At 43.0% G+C, this 14,364-nt stretch overlaps 1 protein-coding gene across 1 annotated transcript in view; it reads left to right on the plus strand.

Annotated features, from left to right (window-relative positions):
- LOC120064600 (CUGBP Elav-like family member 4) overlaps positions 1–14,364 on the plus strand; it is a 134,870-nt gene that overhangs the window by 78,908 nt on the left and 41,598 nt on the right. The gene's annotated exons all lie outside the window — the stretch shown is intronic.

Consider the following 14,364-nt stretch of genomic DNA (forward strand, 5'->3'; position numbering starts at 1 on the left):
ATCTACCAACTGAGCTACACAGAAACAGATAGGATAATTTATTTAAGTTTTGAGTTGTATAGTTTGTATAGTTCTACCATAGTAATAATGTTGCATTAGCTACTTTTACACTCTTGTCTTTTCAGGAGATTTGAAGTGGGTGTCCTCGAGTGGACCATGCTAGTGTTGCAGCATTTTAGAGCATTGTGATTTGAATCAGTGAAATTTGGCTGGTGTTAACGTAATCAGAGGTCCTCTAATTTGTAAGAGAGTTGGCCGGTGTTAACGTAATCAGAGGTCCTCTAATTTGTAAGAGAGTTGGCCGGTGTTAACGTAATCAGAGGTCCTCTAATTTGTAAGAGAGTTGGCCGGTGTTAACGTAATCAGAGGTCCTTTGATTTGTAAGAGTTGGCCGGTGTTAACGTAATCAGAGGTCCTCTGATTTGTAAGAGAGTTGGCCGGTGTTAACGTAATCAGAGGTCCTCTAATTTGTAAGAGAGTTGGCCGGTGTTAACGTAATCAGAGGTCCTCTAATTTGTAAGAGAGTTGGCCGGTGTTAACGTAATCAGAGGTCCTTTGATTTGTAAGAGTTGGCCGGTGTTAACGTAATCAGAGGTCCTCTGATTTGTAAGAGAGTTGGCTGGTGTTAACGTAATCAGAGGTCCTATGATTTGTAAGAGAGTTGGATGGTGTTAACGTAATCAGAGGTCCTCTGATTTGTAAGAGAGTTGGCTGATGTTAACGTAATCAGAGGTCCTCTGATTTGTAAGAGAGTTGGCTGGTGTTAACGTAATCAGAGGTCCTCTAATTTGTAAGAGAGTTGGCCGGTGTTAACGTAATCAGAGGTCCTCTAATTTGTAAGAGAGTTGGCCGGTGTTAACGTAATCAGAGGTCCTATGATTTGTAAGAGAGTTGGCTGATGTTAACGTAATCAGAGGTCCTCTGATTTGTAAGAGAGTTGGCTGATGTTAACATAATCAGAGGTCCTTTGATTTGTAAGAGAGTTGGCCGGTGTTAACGTAATCAGAGGTCCTCTAATTTGTAAGAGAGTTGGCCGGTGTTAACGTAATCAGAGGTCCTCTAATTTGTAAGAGAGTTGGCCGGTGTTAACGTAATCAGAGGTCCTCTGATTTGTAAGAGAGTTGGCTGGTGTTAACGTAATCAGAGGTCCTCTGATTTGTAAGAGAGTTGGCTGGTGTTAACGTAATCAGAGGTCCTATGATTTGTAAGAGAGTTGGCTGATGTTAACGTAATCAGAGGTCCTCTGATTTGTAAGAGAGTTGGCTGATGTTAACGTAATCAGAGGTCCTCTGATTTGTAAGAGAGTTGGCTGATGTTAACGTAATCAGAGGTCCTCTGATTTGTAAGAGAGTTGGCTGGTGTTAGCGTCGCACCGTGCCAAGACCCAATCAGACGGTCTCCTTAACCCCCAGAGGAGATGAAGAGACTAAAGTCAGTCGCTTAGCTTAAACACCTCCACTATATTGTGACCAAACTGATCTGGAGTCAGTCATTTAGCACGCCGAACACCTACATTACACTGGAACACCTTTACTACACTGGATTCGTTATAAATGGCACCCTATTCCCTATATAGTGCACTACATCTTACCAGAGCCCCATTGGACGCCCCTGAAGTCAATTGCTTAGACTGGCTCACCTTTTACAACTGCACTTCTTTTTGCTCATTGTTGAAGTGCATTTGAATGTTAAACGCATTGCATGTCTGATGTGAAATAGACAACTATGACCTTTCTCATTACCATTGTTGGTGTTAGCATTCTCCCACCTTCCTTGACCCCCTCCCCAGGATTAGGGGTCCTTCAGTGCCCCATGAGGGGTAAATAGAGATCAGTTCCTGGGTGTGCTGTTGCAGGTGACTGGCAGGCTTCCAACAGGCCCTCTGCTTTATTTGATTAGGCATGGCTCACCCTGGGTCTGTAATTTCATTTGCCTGTTGCTGTGTGTTTAAGAATAGCGTTCGGTCCCCACTGCCCTCCCCTCCTGATTCCGCTGCCTCGGGGAGAGCGCTCGGGATAACAAGTCGTCATGACAACCAGGGTTGCATGGAAGGCCCACTCCACCTCTCACTGACTTTGCAGTTTCTGTCCTGGTGGATTTCTCTTTTCGCTCAGTGATTATTTCTGTCTGCGATTCAATATTGTTTTGTTTCTCGTACATGTGCACCTCCCCCTCTAAAAGGAACAAAGCTGTACCAAATGTTACATGTGTTGAGTCGCCGAGGGAGGGCTAGATGAAGTGCTTTCAAATGGGACTCGTATTTCACTCCCTTTATAATTTATGGAGGCACTGGGTTGAGGATAGTGTGGTAACATGGGATATACTGGTATGAATCATAATCAACCTAGGACAAATCAATGACGTCAACATGTTTTGGTTGTGTCGAGAGCAGATTCTCATCGTGGGTTTGATGTTGTCACAGTATCTTAAGGATCACAGATGAACACATCTCAGGTCTTGTTGGAGGTCATTTACACTTTGTTCTAATGTTCAAGGCCTTGTCAATGCTTCCTTGTGGTGTGTTAGGTCTGCATTTCCACTTTGTCTTAGATAGTGCCTTGATTGCTGTGGGTTTGTTGAGAACGTTTCTAACGTACGATCCAAAAAGGTGCTACCTCTTTGAGTTTGTATTGCACTGCAGTATACTCGGTCTTATGAGACATCGATTTGTATTGTAGGATATGATGATATTGTTTTGATCTTGCAATTGGAGCCGCCATGGAGTATATCTTAAACTACAACCTGTCTGCTAATCACAAAGTACAGCTGCCCCCACCCCTTATCAATGGTAGGACAGGAGGTTTGGCACCCTGCGCAAACTCCTTTAAGGCGCTTATAAATCTCACCTTGCAGATATGTCAAGATTTTGGCCATGACCCAAGTTCATAAATCTAGGGGCCTTGGTTAAAAGGCTTGTGAGTCAACTGGGAGATGGACTACCCCCCCCCCCCCCCCCCTTACCTTACCTTCCCTCATCTTCCACCGCCTTCACATCCCCCGGCTTCCCTTCCCCCGCGTTCCCTTCCCTTGCCTTGCCTTCCCTTCCCTTGCTTTCCCTTCCCTTGCCTTCCCAATCCCCACTACAGTCTCAAGTCCCATGAGCCTGTACAGCGGGCACGGATAGAGAGCAAGAGAGAAAAAGAGAGAGAGAGGCTTGTGGGTGAAACAGGCAATCGATAAATCAATATGTTTTGCGCCACTAAGCCAGGGTGAACTCACACTCTCTCCCACATACACTTAACACAGTCCCACCCACACACTGTGGCCCGGGACAGTGTGGCCCCTGTCAAAATGTTGTTGTTTTAGGGCTTCTCTTTTCATTCTATTACCCATTTTGGATCATTAAGCCATTGATTTTTGTTTCACTGGGTAAGTGGTGTGCGGGACCCCCAGGGAGAGAGCTGGAAAAACCCATCTGAGAAGCAGCCCCAGCAGGACATTCTCTGAGTCTGACAGGCCAGCCCCATGGGCCATCAAAGGCTTCTTCTCTACCAAGATGAAGAGACTGGGAATATTTCCATAATGGCACCATATTCCCTATGTAGTGCACTACTTCTGACCAAAGTCCTATGAAAAAGAGAAATCCAGAGAAAATGTTCCGTTGGCCTTAAGCCAGATACATGGTTGGGTTAGATACTGTATATAGCAATAAAAATGGACGCACTTAATTTAAAGAACCTGACTTGTAACCTACTGTTAGTCATAAAAATAATACAATACCTGAAAATAAATACAACTAATTTTATAACTGATTTAAATTATTCATATAGTATGAAACAGTAACAATAGCTCAACAAAAATGTATGCCGAATACTGAGATTAAGTCTGGTTCCCAAATGGCACTTTGGTCCATATAGTGCACCTCCTTCGACAAAAATAGTGCACAGAACAGTGCATGTGTCATTTGGGATGCATGCAATGCGTTATTACTCAAGGAGAAGTTATACTACGTCCTCCTAAAGCACCTTACGATAGAGAATCCTCACACTGGGCACCAGCTATGTAAGTAATCCTCACACTGGGCACCAGCTATGTAAGTAATCCTCACACTGGGTACCAGCTATGTAAGTAATCCTCACACTGGGCAACAGCTATGTAAGTAATCCTCACACTGGGTATCAGCTATGTAAGTAATCCTCACACTGGGCATCAGCTATGTAAGTAATCCTCACACTGGGTATCAGCTATGTAAGTAATCCTCCTGCCTGCATTCAGAAACCTTAGAGAAGTCTGCGTGTCGGTGATAATAATAACTCAAATTATTATACAATTCTGTAATTTTAACAACCATAATTGCCATCTGCTGCCCATGGCAATGCAATTAAATTGTTAAGTCCCGGCACCCATTGCCCTCGTACAGCTGCCCAGTCCTTTCCCACCAACTGCCGTACTGCTCTCTCCACTTCTCCTGTGTGTAACTTGAAGCTAGCTGTCAAACCTTCTAAATCCTTCCAAGCCTGTTTTAGGGTGTACCATTCCTTCCACCGCTCTTTCTACATCCCTATGTGTCCATGCCCTATACACTTCTAAAATAGGTTCCTGTCCTGCATCCCCAGCCCGTGGGTTGGGCAAGGCAATTAGAGGATACTGACTAGCCTCCCTTTCCTCTTCTTCATCCAGCCACTCTGCTACTCCTCTCCTCCCTGGGCTCTGGTTATGCCACCTCAGCCTTCTGAGTGGTAAAGCCCTGTCTCTACCTCTTTCCCCTGCATCCTGTCGCTTGTTCATCCTACGTCCTAGTTCGGTTAAGTCTTTCCTGACTTTCCCTAGGGCAGCTAGCCCTATCCTTTTCTCCTCCTGCTCTACCCCTCCCTCGGCTCCAGGAGGTTCCCCATATGGGAGTGGTGGGGATGGGACAGGAAGCACTGGCTGCCGTCGTCTCACCACCACTATTTCATCACCGGGATTCTCTCTCCACGCCTGGTCTATCAGGGTTGGGTACAATTTAGGCTTATGAGAGACCTCCAGAGGAGCCGTGGGAGTTGTTCCTGGTGGCTGGCTACTTACATCTTCCTTCTTTTTTTCCTTTTTCTTTTCTCCCTCTGCTCTCTTCCTCGCCTCGGATAACCATACCCTCGCTGTGTCAAGCCCCTCGGCTTGCTGTCTATCTGCCTTTTCTCCACATGCCTTACGTATTCGTTGTATCATCAGTTCCAACTTTTTTCGACGTCCAGACTTCCATCAAATTCATACTTCTTCCGCCACTTTACACAGAAATAGACATTGGGTATCAGCTATGTACGTAATCCTCACACTGGGTATCAGCTATGTAAGTAATCCTCACACTGGGTATCAGCTATGTAAGTAATCCTCACACTGGGTATCAGCTATGTAAGTAATCCTCACACTGGGCACCAGCTATGTAAATCAAATCAAATCAAATCAAATGAAATTGCATTGGTCACATACACATGGTTAGCAGATGTTATTGCGAGTGTAGCAAAATGCTTGTGCTTCTAGTTCTGACAGTGCAGCAATATCTAACATGTAATCTAACAATTCCACAACAACTACCTAATACACACAAATCGAAGTAATCCTCACACTGGGCACCAACTATGTAAAGTTGAAGTCGGAAGTTTACATACACCTTAGCCAAATACATTTATACTCAGTTTTTCACAATTCCTTACATTTAATCCAAGTAAAAATTCCCTGTTTTAGGTCAGTTAGGATCACCACTTTCTTTTAAGAATGTGAAATAATAGTAGTAGAGAGAATTATTTATTTCAGCTTTTATTTCTTTCATCACATTCAAATCAAATCAAAGTGTATTTGTCACGTGCGCTGAATACAACCTTACAGTGAAATGCTAACTTACAGGCTCTAACCAATAGTGTAAAAAAGGTTAAGGTGAATAATAGGTAGGTAAAGACATAAAACAACAGTGAAAAGACAGGCTATATACAGTAGCGGGGCTATAAAAGTAGCGAGGCTACATACAGACACTGGTTAGTCAGGCTGATTGAGGTAGTATGTACATGTAGATATGGTTAAAGTGACTATGCATATATGATGAACAGAGAGTAGCAGTAGCGTAAAAGAAGGGTTGGCGGGTGGTGGGTGAGACACAATGCAGATAGCCCGGTTAGCCAATGTGCGGGAGCACTGGTTGGTCGGCCCAATTGAGGTGGTATGTACATGAATGTATAGTTAATGTGACTATGCAAATATGATAAACAGAGAGTAGCAGCAGCGTAAAAAGAGGGGTTGGGGGGGCACACAATTCCAAGTGGGTCAGAAGTTTACATACACTCAATTAGTATTTGGTAGCATTGCCTTTAAATTGTTTAACTTCAAACGTATCGGGTAGGCTTTCACAACCTTCCCACAATAAGTTGGGTGAAATTTGGCCCATTCCTCCTGACAGAACTGAGTCAGGTTTGTAGGCCTCCTTGCTCGCACATGCTTTTTCAGTTCTGCCCACAAATTTTCTATAGGATTGAGGTCAGTGCTTTGTGATGGCCACTGCAATACCTTGACTTTGTTGTCCTTAAGCCATTTTGCCACAACTTTGGAAGTATGCTTGGGGTCATTGTCCATTTGGAAGACCCATTTCCAACTAAGCTTTAACCTCTCTGGGATCATTCGGGACGCTAGCATCCCACCTCGCCAACAGCCAGTGAAATCGCAGGGCGCCAAATTCAAAACAACAGAAATCTCATAATTAAAATTCCTCAAACATACAGGTATTTTACACCATTTTAAAGATACACTTCTCATTAATCCAACCACAAAAAAAAGGCTTTACGGCTAAAGCACAACATATCATTATGTTAGGACAGCGCCTAGTCACAGAAAGCATTCAGCCATTTTCCAACCAAAGAGAGGTGTCACAAAAAGCAGAAATATAGATAAAATGAATCACTAACCTTTGACGATCTTCATCAGATGACACTCCCAGGACTCAATGTTACACAATACATGTATGTTTTGTTCGATGAAGTTCATATTTATATCAAAAAACCTCAGTTTACATTGGCGCTATGTTCAGAAATGCCTCCAAAACATCCAGAGAAATTGCAGAGAGACACATCAAATAACAGAAATACTCATCATAAACTTTGATGAAAGATACATGTTTTACATAGAATTAAAGATAAACTTGTTCTTAATGCAACCGCTGTGTCAGATTTCAAAAAAGCTTTACGGCAAAAGCACAATATTCAATAATCTGAGTACAGCGTTCAGCCACCAAAGCAAGCCATACAGTTACCCGCCAAATTGTGGAGTCAACAAAAGTCATAAATAGCATTATAAATCTTCACTTACCTTTGCTGATCTTCGTCGGAATGCACTCCCAGGACTCCCACTTCCTCAAATGTTTGTTTTGTTCGATTACGTCCATATTTATGTCCAAATACCTCCGTTTTGTTCGCGTGTTTAGTTCACTATTCCAAAGGCACAATGCGCCAGTGCAAAATCTAGACGAAAAGTCAAAAGAGTTCCATTACAGTTTGTAGAAACATGTCAAATGATGTTTACAATCACTCCTTAGGGTCTTTTTATAATAAATCTTCAATAATATTCCAACTGGACAATAGCGTATTCATTACCGAGGAAAAAGTAGGAACGGCGCACCCGCGTGACCGCGCAGTAAACAACTCATTACCCTCAGCCTAGTCCACTTGTTGAAACAGCTCTTATTCGACCACCTTCCACAATAGAAGCCTCAAACAACTTTCTAAAGACTGTTGACATCTGCTGGAAGTCTTGGGAAGTGCAATCTGGCCCCATAGACACAGCATATTGGATAGGCTATCACTTAAATGAAACTACAAACCTCAGATTTCTCACTTCCTGGTTGGATTTGTCTCAGGTTTTCGCCTGCCATATGAGTTCTGTTATACTCACAGACATTATTTTAACAGTTTTGGCAACTTTAGAGTGTTTTCTATCCAAATACTTATATGCATATCATAGCTTCTGGGCCTGGGTAACAAGCAGTTTACTCTGGGCACCTTATTCATCCAAGCTACTCAATACTGCCGCCCTTTCCCAAAGAAGTTAATCAATTTTAGAATAAGGCTGTAACATAACAAAATGTGGAAAAAGTCAAGGGGTCTGAATACTTTCTGAATGCCCTGTACATATGGGTAGGGATAAAGTGACTGGGCAAAAGGATAGCTAATAAACATTAGCAGCAGCGTATGTGATGAGTCAAAAGAGTTAGTCCAAAAAGGGTCAATGCAGATAGTTAAATAGTTAGCCAATAGCTATTGGCTAACTATTTAACTAACTATTTAGCAGTCTTATACCTTTGGAGTACAAGCTGTTCATGGTCCTGTTGGTTCCATACTTGGTGCATCGGTACAGCATGCCGTGTGGTAGCAGAGAGAACAGTCTATGACTTGGGTGGCTGGAGGTTTTTTTTGTCAACGACTCCTGGCAGGTATATTCACGGTCATTTTCAACCTCTCCTTGTCCCAGCCTGTAATCCCCACGTCTCAATCTGACCACCATCATTCCTGTTCCCAAAAACTCTAAGGCTACCTGCAAAAATGACTAACGCCCTGTTCTGAAAGGCTGGTTATGGCACATATTAACTTCATCATCCAAGACACTCTAGATCATCCCCTCCATTTTGCATACCGCCCCAACAGATCCATAGACGACGCAATTGCACTCCACACTTCCCCCAGCCACCTAGATAAGAGGAATACCTTTGTGAGAACGCTGTTCATTGACTACAGCTCAGCGTTCAACACCATTGTCCCCTCCAAGCTCGTCACCAAGCTTAGGACCCTGGGACTGATCACCTCTCTTTGTAACTGGATCCTGGATTTGCTGACACAACGGTGGTAGGCCTGATCACCGGCAACGATGAGACAGCCTATAGGGAGGAGGTCAGTGACCTGGCAGTGTGGTGCCAGGACAACAACCTCTCCCTCAGCATCAGTAAGACCCCAGAGCTGATCATGGACTACAGGGAATATGGGGGGCGAGCACGCCCGCATCCACATCAACTGGGCTGTAGGGGAGTGGGTCGAGAGCTTCAAATTCCTCGGTGTCCAAATCACTGAGGACTTAAAACGGTCCACACACAAGCACATAGTCAACCTACTCAGGAGGTTGAAAAGATTTGGCATCGGCCATCAAATCCTCAAAAGGCTATACACCATTGAGAGCATCTTTACTGGCTGCTGCACTGCTTAGTGTGGCAACTGCACCTCCCTCAATCGGATGGTGCTACAGAGGGTGGTGCGGACAGCCAAGAAGCGTCACTACAGTCCCTGGTTTGAATCCAGGCTGTATCACATCCGGCCGTGATTGGGAGTCCCATTGGGCGGCGCACAATTGACGCAGCGTCGCCCGGGTTTGGCCGGGGTAGGCCGTCATTGTAAATAAGAATTTATTCTTTAACTGAATTGCCTTGTTAAATAAAGGTTCAATTAAAACAATATTTATATATACCAGGCAGTGTGAAAGGAAGGCCAGGAAAAAAATGTAAGACTCAATCCACCCAAGCCATAGACTGTTCTCTCTGCTTCCGCAAGGCAAGCGGTACCAGAGCAACAAGTCTGACACCAACAGACTCCTGAACAGCTTCTATCCCCAAGCCATAAGACTGCCAAATAGCAAACAAAATGGCTACATATCTGCATTGACCATTTTATTTGTATTAACTCACAGAACTCTACACACTCACGCACAATCACACTCACACTCACACTCACACCCACACACACACACACGCGCACGCACACACACACACACACACACTTAATTTGCTCACACACACACCAACTCACAGAAAAAAAATTCCAGACAAAGAGAGGAGTCACAAAAAGCACAAATAGAGATAAAATGAATCACTAACCTTTGAAGATCTCCATCAGATGACACTCATAGGACTTCATGTTACACAATACATATACAGTATGTCTTGTTCGATTAAGTTCATATTTATATCCAAAAACCTCAGTTTACATTGGCGCCATGTTCAAAAATGCCTCCAAAATATCCGGAGAAATTGCAGAGAGCCACGTCAAATAACATAAATTCTCATCATAAACTTTGATGAAAGATACATGTTTTACATAGAATTAAAGATACACTTGTTCTTAATGCAACCGCTGTGTCAGATTTCACAAAGCTTTACGGCAAAACACAATATTCAATAATCTAAAAACAGCGTTCAGCCACAAAAGCAAGCCATACAGTTACCTGCCAAATTGTGCAGTCAACAAAACTCAAAAAGCATTATAAATCTTCACTTACCTTTGCTGATCTTCGTCGGAATTTACTCCCAGGGCTCCCACTTCCACAATAAATGTTTGTTTGGTTCGGTAATGTCCATCATTTATGTCCAAATAGCTATTTTTGTTAGCGTGTTTGGTAAACAAATCCAACGTCAGGAAGCGCGTTCACTAAAAGCAGACAAAATGTCCAAAAGTTCCGTAACAGTCAGTAGAAACATGTCAAACGATGTATTGAATCAATCTTTAGAATGTTTTTAACATAAATCTTGAATAACGTTCCAACCGGAGAATTACGTTGACTTCAGATGAGCGATGGAACAGAGCTCCCTCTCATGTGAATGCGCATGGTCAAAGCATGGTCAGGTCATGGCAGACCTGACTAATTCCCCTCTCATTCGGCCCCCCTTCAAAGTAGAGGCATCAGACAAGGTTCTACAGACTGTTGACATCTAGTGGAACCCGTAGGAAGTGCAAACTCATCCATATCTCGCTGTGATTTCAATAGGATCTTGGTTGAAAATCGACCAGCCTCAGAATTCCCACTTCCCGTTTGGATTTCTTCTCAGGTTTTTGCTTGCCACATGAGTTCTGTTATACTCACAGAAATTCAAACAGTTTTAGAAACTTCAGAGTGTTTTCTATCCAATACTAATAATAATATGCATATATTAGCAACTATGACTGAGGAGCAGGCTGTTTTTTCTGGGCACCTCTGTGCACCTTTCATCCAAGCTACTCAATACTGCCCCTGCAGCTATAAGAAGTTAAACCAACCGCTGTGTCAGATTTTAAAAAAACTTTACGGAAAAAGCACACCATGCAATAATCTGAGTACGGCGCTCAGACACAAAAACAAGCCATACAGGTACCCGCCATGTTGTGGAGTCAACAGAAATCAGAAATAGCATTATAAATATTCACTTAGCTTTGATGATCTTCATGAGAATGCACTCCCAGGAATCCCAGTTCCACAATAAATGTTTGTTTTGTTCGATAAAGTCCATAATTTATGTCCAAATACCTCCTTTTTGTTTGCGTGTTTAGTTAAAAAATCCAAATTCATGACGCGCAGGCCAGACAAAGTCAAAAAATTCCATTACAGTTCGTAGAAACATGCCAAACGATGTATAGAATCAATCTTTAGGATGTTTTTAACATAAATCTTCGATAATGTTTCAACCGGAGAATTCCTTTGTCTTTAAAAATGAAAAGGAACGCAGCTACCTCTCACGGGGGCGCGCCTGAGTGAGCTCATGGCACTCTGCCAGACACCTGGTTGAAACAGCTCTCATTCCCTCATCCTTCACAGTAGAAGCCTGAAACAAGGTTCTAAAGAATGTTGACATCTAGTGGAAGCCTTAGGAAGTGCAATATGACCCCATAGACACTGGATATTGGATAGGCAAACCTACAAACCTCAGATTTCCCGCTTCCTGGTTGGATTTTCTCTCAGGTTTTTGCCTGCCATATGAGTTCTGTTATACTCACAGACATCATTCAAACAGTTTTAGAAACTTCAGAGTGTTTTCTATCCAAATATACTACTTATATGCATATATTAGCTTCTGGGCCTGAGTAGCAGGTTGTTTACTCTGTGCACCTTATTCATCCAAGCTACTCAATACTGCCCCCCTTTCTCAAAGAAGTTAACTTCCTGACTGATGTCTTGAGATGTTGCTTCCATATATCCACATAATTTTTATTCCTCATGAAGTCATCTATTTTTTGAAGAGCACCAGTGCCTCCTGCAGCAAAGCACCCCCACAACATGATGCTGCCACTCTCGTGCTTCACGGTTGGGATGGTGTTCTTCGGCTTGCAAGCCTCCCCCTTTTTCCTCCAAACATTACGATGGTTATTACGGCCAAACAGTTATTTTTTTGTTTCATCAGACCAGGGGACATTTCTCCAAAAAGTACAATCTTTGTCCCCATGTGCAGTTGCAAAACGTAGTCTGGCTTTTTTATGGCGGTTTTGGAGCAGTGGCTTCTTCCTTGCTGAGCGGCCTTTCAGGTTATGTCGATATAGGACTCGTTTTACTGTGGATATAGATATTTTTGATATTTTTTTCCTCCAGCATCCTCACAAGATCCTTTGCTGTTCTTCTGGGATTGATTTGCACTTTTCGCACCAAAGTACGTTCATCTTTAGGAGACAGAACGCGTCTCCTTCCTGAGTGGTATGACGGCTGCGTGGTCCCATGGTGTTTATACTTGCGTACTATTGTTTGTACAGATAAATGTGGTACCTTCAGGCATTTGGAAATTGCTCCCAAGGATGAACCAGACTTGTGGACGTCTACAAAAAAAATTCTGAGCTCTTTCTTCTTTCTTTTCTTTTGATTCATTCATGATGTCAAGCAAAGAGGCACTGAGTTTGAAGGTAGGCCTTGAAATACATCCCCAGGTACACCTCCAATTGACTAAAATTATGTCAATTGGCATATCAGAAGCTTCTAAAGCTGTTTAAAGGCACAGTCAACTTCGTGTATATAAACTTCTGACCCACTGGGATTGTGATACAGTGAATTGTAAGTGAAATAATCTGTCTGTGAACAACTGTTGGAAATATGACTTGTGTCATGCACAAAGTAGATGTCCTAACTGACTTGCCAAAACTATAGTTTGTTAACAAGAAATTTGTGGAGTGGTTGACCTAAGTTTATGTAAACTTCCGACTTCAAATGTAAGTAATCCTCACACGGGGTACCAAACAATTATTATTTTGTTATATTTTCTCCAGAAGTCTTACATAACCATCTTTAGCAGAAAATAATGTGTATTATCTGACTTTTCCTTGTATATGCTAGCATTTACAATGGAAGTAAGTCGATAGTTCAGAGGAGGGAATGCAAGAATGTCTAACATATTGGAATTAGTAGTATACTTCAGAGTGAGAGAAGGTTTGACCCCTGACTTTTCCCAGGGTTCATTATAAATGCACCGGACCGGACCAATCCTGGAGCTTTACGTTCTGATAAAGTTCCCTCCCTCTGTAGACATGCTAGACGTTGTAGAGATATTGACGGATGCAATTTAAGGGTCCTATGAGCCTTGGGAAAACGAAGTGCACTATATAGAGAATATGGTGCTATTTTGGACACACACTAAGATAATTTTCTCGCTTTCCCTTCCTTTCTTTGGCTGGCCTCGCCACGTCCTCCGAAGGTGTCCACAAACGAAGCCCAAGTCAATTTAGTAAATTAAGATGCAGGGAGGGAAGTGGTGGTGGGCCTGCTAACGTTACATCCTTCCTCGGGGGGACGGATATATTTCAGCTTTGGTCAAAGGGCAAATTTGGAGCCGCCGGTTTAATTTCAGCGGTGCCAGCGTCCTCCTCCGTCTCTTTTCTTTCTCATTCTCTGTCTCAGGTATTGCATTTGGAATGATTGAAGTTTTAAAATGATTCTAATCATTCTTCGGTGGGACTGAGAAGACAGTGGTGTGCTGCTCATTAAGGAGCCCTGTTGTTAGAGGGGTGAATAGCTGAAGCGGTGGAATTGAATAAAGGCAGGAATGTGGGAAGTGGAAAAAGAGCAGATGAGAGATAGAGAAGTGTAAATGACAGATGCACTTGTCTGTCCTTGACACTTTCCAAGGGTGGAGGATCACCCTGTGTTTGTAGGAGTCTCTGCTTGTAGGAGTCTCTGCGCGCGTGCGCGCGCGTGTGTGTGTGTACCTTTTTTAAGGGAACAAACTTTTTTAAGGGAACAAACAGTTCCACACTCTTAAAGAGAGTCTCTGTGAGTTGGTTTCAACACAGACTAAATTACAGTGATTCAATTGCAAAAGTATTATGGTAATGAGAGTGTTTGATGTGTGGGAGAGGGACATTTCTCACCTATAGTTATCCTCTGAAGTTTGAGCGGATGGTGATGGCTTACTGAAAGAATCACTGTTGTTTCTTAGCCAAAGCCTTACTGGCAGATTTGTCAGTATGACACTCCCCTCCTCTCTTCCTCCATGTTCTGTATTTAATCAGACAGGGAGAGAGAGAAGGGTGAGAGCAGTCAGGAGTCTGTGTCTGGGCTGTTTGTGTGCAGGTGTTTGTGTATGTCTCAGGATGCTTGGTATTAGTGAGGAGTTTGAGAAGTGTATTATCATGTGTGTCTGATCTCTTTGTTGCATACTGTTGAGTGTGTGCACGCACTTAATCATGACTG

Source organism: Salvelinus namaycush, chromosome 20 (assembly GCF_016432855.1).
Source record: "Salvelinus namaycush isolate Seneca chromosome 20, SaNama_1.0, whole genome shotgun sequence".
In the NCBI taxonomy this organism is placed as follows: Eukaryota; Metazoa; Chordata; class Actinopteri; order Salmoniformes; family Salmonidae; genus Salvelinus; species Salvelinus namaycush.